At 36.4% G+C, this 7,759-nt stretch overlaps 1 non-coding gene across 1 annotated transcript; it reads right to left on the reverse strand.

The window, feature by feature from the left end:
• Nucleotides 1-525: 525 nt before the first annotated feature.
• LOC145956632 (small nucleolar RNA R71) lies at nt 526-632 on the reverse strand. The gene has a single exon (XR_014432871.1). It is a non-coding gene; the product is annotated as a small nucleolar RNA R71 (small nucleolar RNA).
• Between the last annotated feature and the right edge of the window lie 7,127 nt (nt 633-7,759).

Consider the following 7,759-nt stretch of genomic DNA (forward strand, 5'->3'; position numbering starts at 1 on the left):
CAGATTTCACGGGTCACTTTCTTTTTCTTTTTTTTTTGCAGTGCCTTAGGGTTAATGCAAAAGAGATCTCTACGTCTTGGGAAACCAACACCACTTGATCCTGAGATTGAAAGAACTCTCCTGAGAAGGAAAAGAAACCTTTCTAGAGAATTTGACATGGCTGCACAACGAGATAATTTACCGCTTCGGGATTACTCTGCACCCGTAGCTCGTGGGATACCTGGAGGGGAGATGCAAACTGGAGCTACTGTACCAGCTTCTCTGGTGAATATGCTCAAACAGAACACCTTTGGAGGACTACCATCAGAAGATCCTAATGACCACTTAGAGGGGTTCTTGGAAATCTGTGAGACCCAGCAATTTGATGATGAAGTTTCTGATGGAATGCGACTCCGCTTATTCTCACTCACCTTGAGAGATAAGACAAAGGTGTGGCTAAGAACAGTGCCTAGAGAAAAGATAGCAACTTGGGAATTATGTGAAAGAGCTTTTCTAGAGAAATTCTTTCCTCCTTCTAAAACTAAAGAATTGAGGAAGAAAATCACTAATTTCCAACAAGGCACTGGAGAGACTATTTATGAAGCATGGGAGCGGTTCAAAGGATATCTTCAAGCATGCCCACAACATGGCTTCAACCGTTGGCTTACCATCCAATTTTTCTTTGAAGGATTGGACCAACAAAGCACCATGATATTAGACTCAGCAGCTGGAGGATCTTTCATGGGGAAACCTATTAATGACTGCATGATTATTTTGGAAAATGTAGCCTCAAATCACAGCCAATACAGTGAAAGAGAAGTCACAGCAAGGAAAGGAACTCCGGGGCGATATGAAGTGAACAATATTGAGTTACTCTTAGAAAAATTTGATACTCTTAATCAAAGATTAGACAAGATGGAAAAAGCTAAGGTTAATTCAGTGGCTACAAATCAAGTATGTGACCTTTGTAGGGAACAAGGGCACACTGCAGTAGATTGTACCTCAATTTTTACTGGAGAAAAAGAAGATACTACTGAACAGGTGGCAGCTTCTCATAATTTCTATGACACTCCTCGAAGAGAGAAGAGTAATCCATATTCCAACACATACAACCCTGGTTGGAAGAATCATCCTAACTTTTCTTGGAAGAATAACCCAGTTCAAGGAACTAGCAATCAGCAACCTAATTTCCGTCCGTCCAATCACTTCATTAATGGGGAAGGAAATCCAGTACAGACACCCTCAATTCAACAAAGTGTTTCAAGATTAGAAAACCTTATGGAGAATTTTGTCACTAATCAAAAACAGACCAATGATTCAATGGCAAATTCTATTCAAAACCTTGCTGTCAAGGTTGAGAATATTACTCTCCACAACAAGATGCTGGAAAATCAAATTGCACAGTTGATGCCTAGTTCAAACAATTCTCCAGGTAAGTTCCCAGGTAAAACAGTTGCAAACCCAGCTGAAAATGTTAATGCTGTTACTTTAAGGAGTGGGAAGAAATTAGACAGACCTGTGTCTAATCAAAATGATAATATTGAGATTGATGAAGACGCTTCTCCTATGGTTGAAAAACCTGAAAAAGAGAGATTAGAAAAAGAAAAAGTATCTTCATCAAAGCCTCAAACTGTTTATCACCCTCCAATTCCTTTTCCTCAAAGGTTAGCAAGGACTAAACTTGATAGACAATTTGAAAAATTTTTAAATATGATCAAACAAGTGTATGTAAACATTCCATTTGTAGAAGCTCTACAACAGATGCCTACATATGCTAAATTTCTTAAGGATCTTTTAGCTAACCGAAGGAAATTGGATGATAGAGAGACTGTTACATTGATCCATCATAATTTGCCCAAAAAACTTAAGGATCCTGGTAGTTTCTCTATACCTTGTCTCATTGGAAATCTAAGGTTTGAAAAAGCCTTATGTGACCTTGGGGCAAGTATCAGTTTAATGCCTTTATCAATTTGCAAGAAATTAGATATGGGAGAATTAAAGCCTACAACAATGTCAATCCAGTTAGCAGATAGATCTATAAAATATCCCATAGGAATTTTAGAAGATGTTCCAGTTAAGATAGGTAAATTTTTAATTCCGGGAGATTTTGTTGTTTTAGAAATGGAAGAGGAAAAACAAATACCAATCATACTAGGTAGACCATTTTTGGCTACAGCAGGCGTGATAGTAGATGTCAAACATGGAAAATTGTCCTTATCCATTAATGATGAAACAATGGAATTTAATATTGCTAAATCTGTTAGACAACCTTCTCTTGAAAATATTTGCTGCAGGGTTGATATATTGCCTAAAGACATGGAGGAAGAAGTCATGAGATCTATTTTGAGGGATCCCTTGGAGAATTTTCTAGTTGGAGGAAAGCACATAGATCTTGAGGGGATTCAACCTAATTATGCTTGCTTGATCGATTCAAGTCCCCCGTGTAAAGAAAAAGATCCTCTAGTAGAAAGTCTTCTTGAGTCTTCAACAGATTGGCAAGAAGAAAACTCTCCAAAGTTAGAACTTAAACCACTTCCTTCATCTTTAAGGTATGAGTTTTTGGGGGCTAATTCCACTTATCCAGTCATAGTAAATTCAGCTTTAAATGAAAAAGAAACTGAAAAACTTCTCAATGAGTTGAGAAAATTTAGAAAAGTTATTGGATATACTATGGCTGATATAAAGGGAATTAGTTCTTCATTTTGTATGCATCGCATCTTCTTGGAGGAAGGATCCAAACCTTCTGTTGAAGCTCAAAGAAGACTAAATCCCAAGATGAAAAAAGAGGTAAAGAAAGAAATTTTGAAATTATTGGATGCTAAGGTAATTTATGCTATATCTGATAGTCCTTGGGTAAGTCCAGTTCATGTGGTTCCTAAGAAAGGTGGGATGACAGTAGTTAAAAATGATAATAATGAATTAATTCCCACAAGAACTGTGACTGGGTGGCGTATGTGTGTTGATTATAGAAAATTAAATAATGCCACTAGAAAGGATCACTTTCCCTTACCTTTTATTGATCAAATGCTTGAAAGGTTAGCAATGCATTCATACTTTTGTTATTTGGACGGATACTCCGGTTTTCATCAAATCCCTATTCATCCATTAGACCAAGAGAAAACTACTTTTACATGTCCCTATGGTACTTTTGCTTATAGGAGAATGCCTTTTGGCCTATGTAATGCACCTGCTACCTTTCAAAGATGTATGACTGCAATCTTTAGTGATTTATTAGAAAAAGAGATGGAAGTTTTCATGGATGACTTTTCAGTTTATGGTATTTCCTTTGATGACTGTCTATTAAATCTAACTAAAGTATTGCAGCGTTGCTCTGAAGTGAATTTAGTCTTAAATTGGGAAAAATGTCATTTTATGGTACAAGAAGGAATTGTCTTAGGACACCTAATATCTGGGAGAGGAATTGAGGTAGATAGATGATGGAGGAGGCCCATGGCTAAGGGCCCAACTACTAGAGCAATGGCAAGAAGGATACATGAAGAGTGGGCCCAAGCCCAAGGAAAGCCCACCACTTTATTTTGTTGGGCCTTGAATCAAGCCCAAGTAGATTAGGGCTAGTATAGGAGTAGGCCTTAGTGCCATGTATTTCTTTTGGGCCTTGTATTTCCGGCCTAGTAGCATAGGAGTTTCATTTGAAGGTCATTTGAATTTAGGTTAATTAGAGTTACATGTGGAATTACATTAGCATTTAATTAGTAGCACATTTGGTGTGCATTTCGGCCATGTGCAACACATGCACATGGTGTGATCCGAAATGCAACTCAAATGGCTTCCTAATTACATGCCAAATGTGTGCACATGGGAGGGTGACCGGTTGGCACCAAAATTTGAATTTTAGAATTCAAATTTTGGCGCCTAGAGTTAAGATAACCATACCATGGTTTTACTTAACTCTAGGTAAACCCAACTTAAACCCTTAACCTAATTTAGCCTATAAATTTCCTTATGACCGAGTTTTGTAGACACTTTGGAGATTATTGAATGAGTATTCTTCTCAAAGAAATCTCTCATCCGAAGTCATCTTGCTTCTAGCCTCTACCCTCCTTGAGAGCTTCTCCTTGTAGAGCTAGAACACCTTACCTTCTTAGAACTTAGCTTGTATGCAAGCCTAGGTCACCTTGCTCCTTTGATGCGTCTCTAATCCTTGAAGAATCATCCAAGGAAGCCGAGAAGGAGTGAAGAATCCATGTGCATCCAAGTGGAAGCACATCAAGTGGTATCAAGAGCTTCGGTCTTCAAGAGATAAGTTCATCTTCTTGAATTTTGATCTGTGGTTCCAAATTGTTCTTGAGTTCATCTTGAGTTTCATCTTGTTAAATTTTTGAGTTCATGTCACAATTGAGTTGATTCTTTCCTAGATCTAGTTTTTGTTTCAAAATTTGATGGATCTAGTTTGTATTGCTTGAATGATTCATATGCGCCTATGTTATATGCTTTCATGAATCATGCTAATTTCTTCTTGTGTTCAATTAGGAATTTTCTGCCTAATAGCTTTTGATTTTGTTTGAGTCTTCTTTGCATCTTATTCGGTCAATTAAATGCTTGAGTCTTTTATTTTTTAAATCCATGTCTAGTAGGTTTGTGTAGTTCTTATATGTTCATCTATCTTAGCTATGCTTGTTGATCCTTTTTAATTTTTGATTTGCATCTTGAAACAATTTTTCTGGATTTGGCCGAGATCCATCTCTTTTCTTTGGTATAAGCTCATGAATTTTGTTTCATTTTTGAGTTCATAAACTACTACTAGATCATTAGTAGTTTTCTTAGAATTTTAGGGTTCCAAAATTTTATTGAAAATGTCTTACATAAAAATTTCAAATCCGTGAGGTTTGATTTTGTATGAGTTGGAGTGTGCTGAAATTGGTGTTTGGAAATTCAAATTTGAATTTGAGTTGGAGCCTAAAAACCGTGCATGTGCAATTCTAAATTACAAGCATAAAAAGCATGTCACATGTCACTTGAATTTGCACTTAATTTCACTAGTATTTGGCAACTAGTTTGAACCGGTTTTTAGTGCTAATATTAAGAGTGACCGAGAATCATTGGTTACCAATTTTTTGTGAGCAACAAAAGGCAACTCCTATTTAATAAAAAAAAATAGAACAAAGATCAAAAGAAATTCAAAACAACATTAAAAAAAATGTGCTAAACCTAATTTGAAAAGGAAAAAGCCATTAAGGAGTTAGTTTTCTCTATGTGTTTCTTCTCGGTTGCTAGTTGATTTTGATTCCTCAAAAGAATTTTTCAACTCATCTATTTTGAGTGTTTTGGTTTTGTGCATCTACTCTAGAACTATTCCTAGGTCAATTCCTTCTAGTTCTAGTCAACTATTTCATTGGTGTCATATAAGCTTGTCACTACTTAATCTACTCTTGTCTTCTTTTCCTTCCATATTGTCTTTTGCTGTTTTAATCTTGTGTTAATCAAAGAGTGACCTAAGCTTGACCTAGCCTATCTTCTTGGAAGCTAGTTCTACAAGGGTCATCAAAAGAAGCCTAAGGAAAGGAGGAGGAAGGATAAAAGTGGCTTGCGGATTTTGAACCTTTAAACACAAACCATAAACATTTCTTGGCTGGAAATTTGGTGGAGGCTGGACTGGAAAACCGTGAAGCAGCTTGGAGTTTAATTTCAATTGTATTTGAATTTAAAAAAAAAAATGTATAAGCATTAGTGACGGATTTTTAGTGACCGATTTTTACCTTACTAAATTTGAATTTTGTTGCAAAATTTGGTCACTAATCCATCACTAATTCTTTGTGGCTGTTTTTAATATTTCATTTCAGCCACTTGTTCTTTGTTATTATACTTTGTATTTGGCTTTTACAAGGAGTGTCTTGGGAGTGTCTTTGGTACACAACCATCTCTCCTTAAGTTTACAATTTTCGTTAGTACTTGGTGGGAGTGGTCCTTGATTGATCTTTGGTATCTCTCAAGCTCTCACCTTAGGATACGTTAGGTAGTTTAATTTTTTTGTTGTTTAAACCTTGTTTTAATTGCTTTTATACGTCTAGCTTATCATAGTTCACAAAAACATCAAAAATCATTTTCATTGAAAAGAATTTGGTAGAGATTAACTACAAAGGGGATTAGTAATTTTTACTTGAAGAGGCTTGGTTTTTAAGTGGCTCTTAGTAGCTCACCTCCCTCCAAAGTTCAATTTGTATACATAATCCTCTAAGTACTTAGTCTTAACCTTGCATAAAAACAATAGATTTTCAAAACTCATTTTTCAAAAAGCCCCTTTCTCCTATAATGGAAGAGTTTTCTACTCCTCAAAGTGATAGTAATTCAAGTGATTACAATGACTTGTCAAAAGTAACACATGAATTAAGATCACTTAAGCTTTGGAAGAAGCAAGAAGCCAAGCAAAAACTTAAAGAAAAACTTGAAAGAGAGGCTCAACTTGCTACTTTAGAGGAAGAGATTCGAATATTAAAGGAGAAAGAAGAAAAATTCCATCACAAGCACCGAAGTAGACATAGTTCCCACCATAGTTCTACTCTAGGAGAGTCAATGAATGATGATAGTCTTGTTTTAGGAGATCATTATCAACCCCCTCCTAGAAGAGTGCATAGGGCCCCCAAGCCAAGGGAATCTAGGGTAGATCTCCCTTATTTTCATGGGAAAGATGATGTTGAGGGGTACCTAGATTGGGAAATGAAGGTGGAACAAATTTTCACTTGTCATCAAGTGAATGAAGAAAGAAAAGTCTCCTTAGCAACCCTAAGTTTTCAAGGTCACGCCATGTATTGGTGGACTTCTTTAGTGAGGGATAGGCGTCTCCATAATGACCCTCCAATTCAATATTGGAATGAATTAAGGAGTGCCTTGAGGAGGAGACATATTCCCTCTTACTATACTAGGGAGCTTATCAATAAGCTCCAACGACTCCATCAAAAAAATATGACTGTGGAAGAGTATAGACAAACAATGGAGTTGTACTTAATGAGGGCTGGTATTAGGGAGGAAGAAAATATTACAATTGCTAGGTTTTTAAGTGGGTTGACTTTTGACATAAGAGATAAAGTAGAGCTTCTCCCTTATAGGGATTTAAATGATTTGGTTCAACTTTGCATCAAGGTTGAACAACAAAATTTGCGAAAAGGTTCTAAAAGCTCATACTCATCATCTTTTTCAAAAGTTGACTACAAGAAGGAGGGCAAGACAAATGATTTCGAAAAAAATACTTTTCCCTCTAAAAACCTAGACAAAGGTAAAGAAAAAGAAAAAGAGAAGAAAACAAACACTTCACACACTAGCACTAAGACTAGTGACATAAAATGCTTTAAGTGTCTTGGGAGAGGCCACATTGCTTCTCAATGCCCTACTAAGAAAGTTATGATTTTAAGGGGCCAAGATATTTATAGTAGCCAAGATGAAGCTACTACTTCTTCATCTTCCAGTGAGGATGAAGAAAAAGCAAGTGAAGAAGAGCCATGTGAGGTTACTTACCCTTATAATGGGGAACTTCTTATGATGAGAAGGATCCTCAATAACCAACCTAGTGATACACAATCCCAAAGAGAGAACATCTTTCATACAAGATGTAACATTTCAAACAAGGCTTGTTCTCTCATAGTGGATAGTGGATCTTGGTGCAATTGTTGTAGCACTAGGATGGTTGAAAAGTTGGGTTTGACTACCACACCCCATCCAAAACCTTATCAACTTCATTGGCTTAATGATGATGGGGATATGGTGGTCAACCAACAAGTGGAAGTAGAGTTTTCCATAGGGAACTATCAAGATAAAGTTAAATGTG

This window comes from Cajanus cajan, chromosome 3 (genome assembly GCF_000230855.2).
Source record: "Cajanus cajan strain Asha chromosome 3, NIPB_CcT2T_4, whole genome shotgun sequence".
NCBI classification, from domain to species: domain Eukaryota; kingdom Viridiplantae; phylum Streptophyta; class Magnoliopsida; order Fabales; family Fabaceae; genus Cajanus; species Cajanus cajan.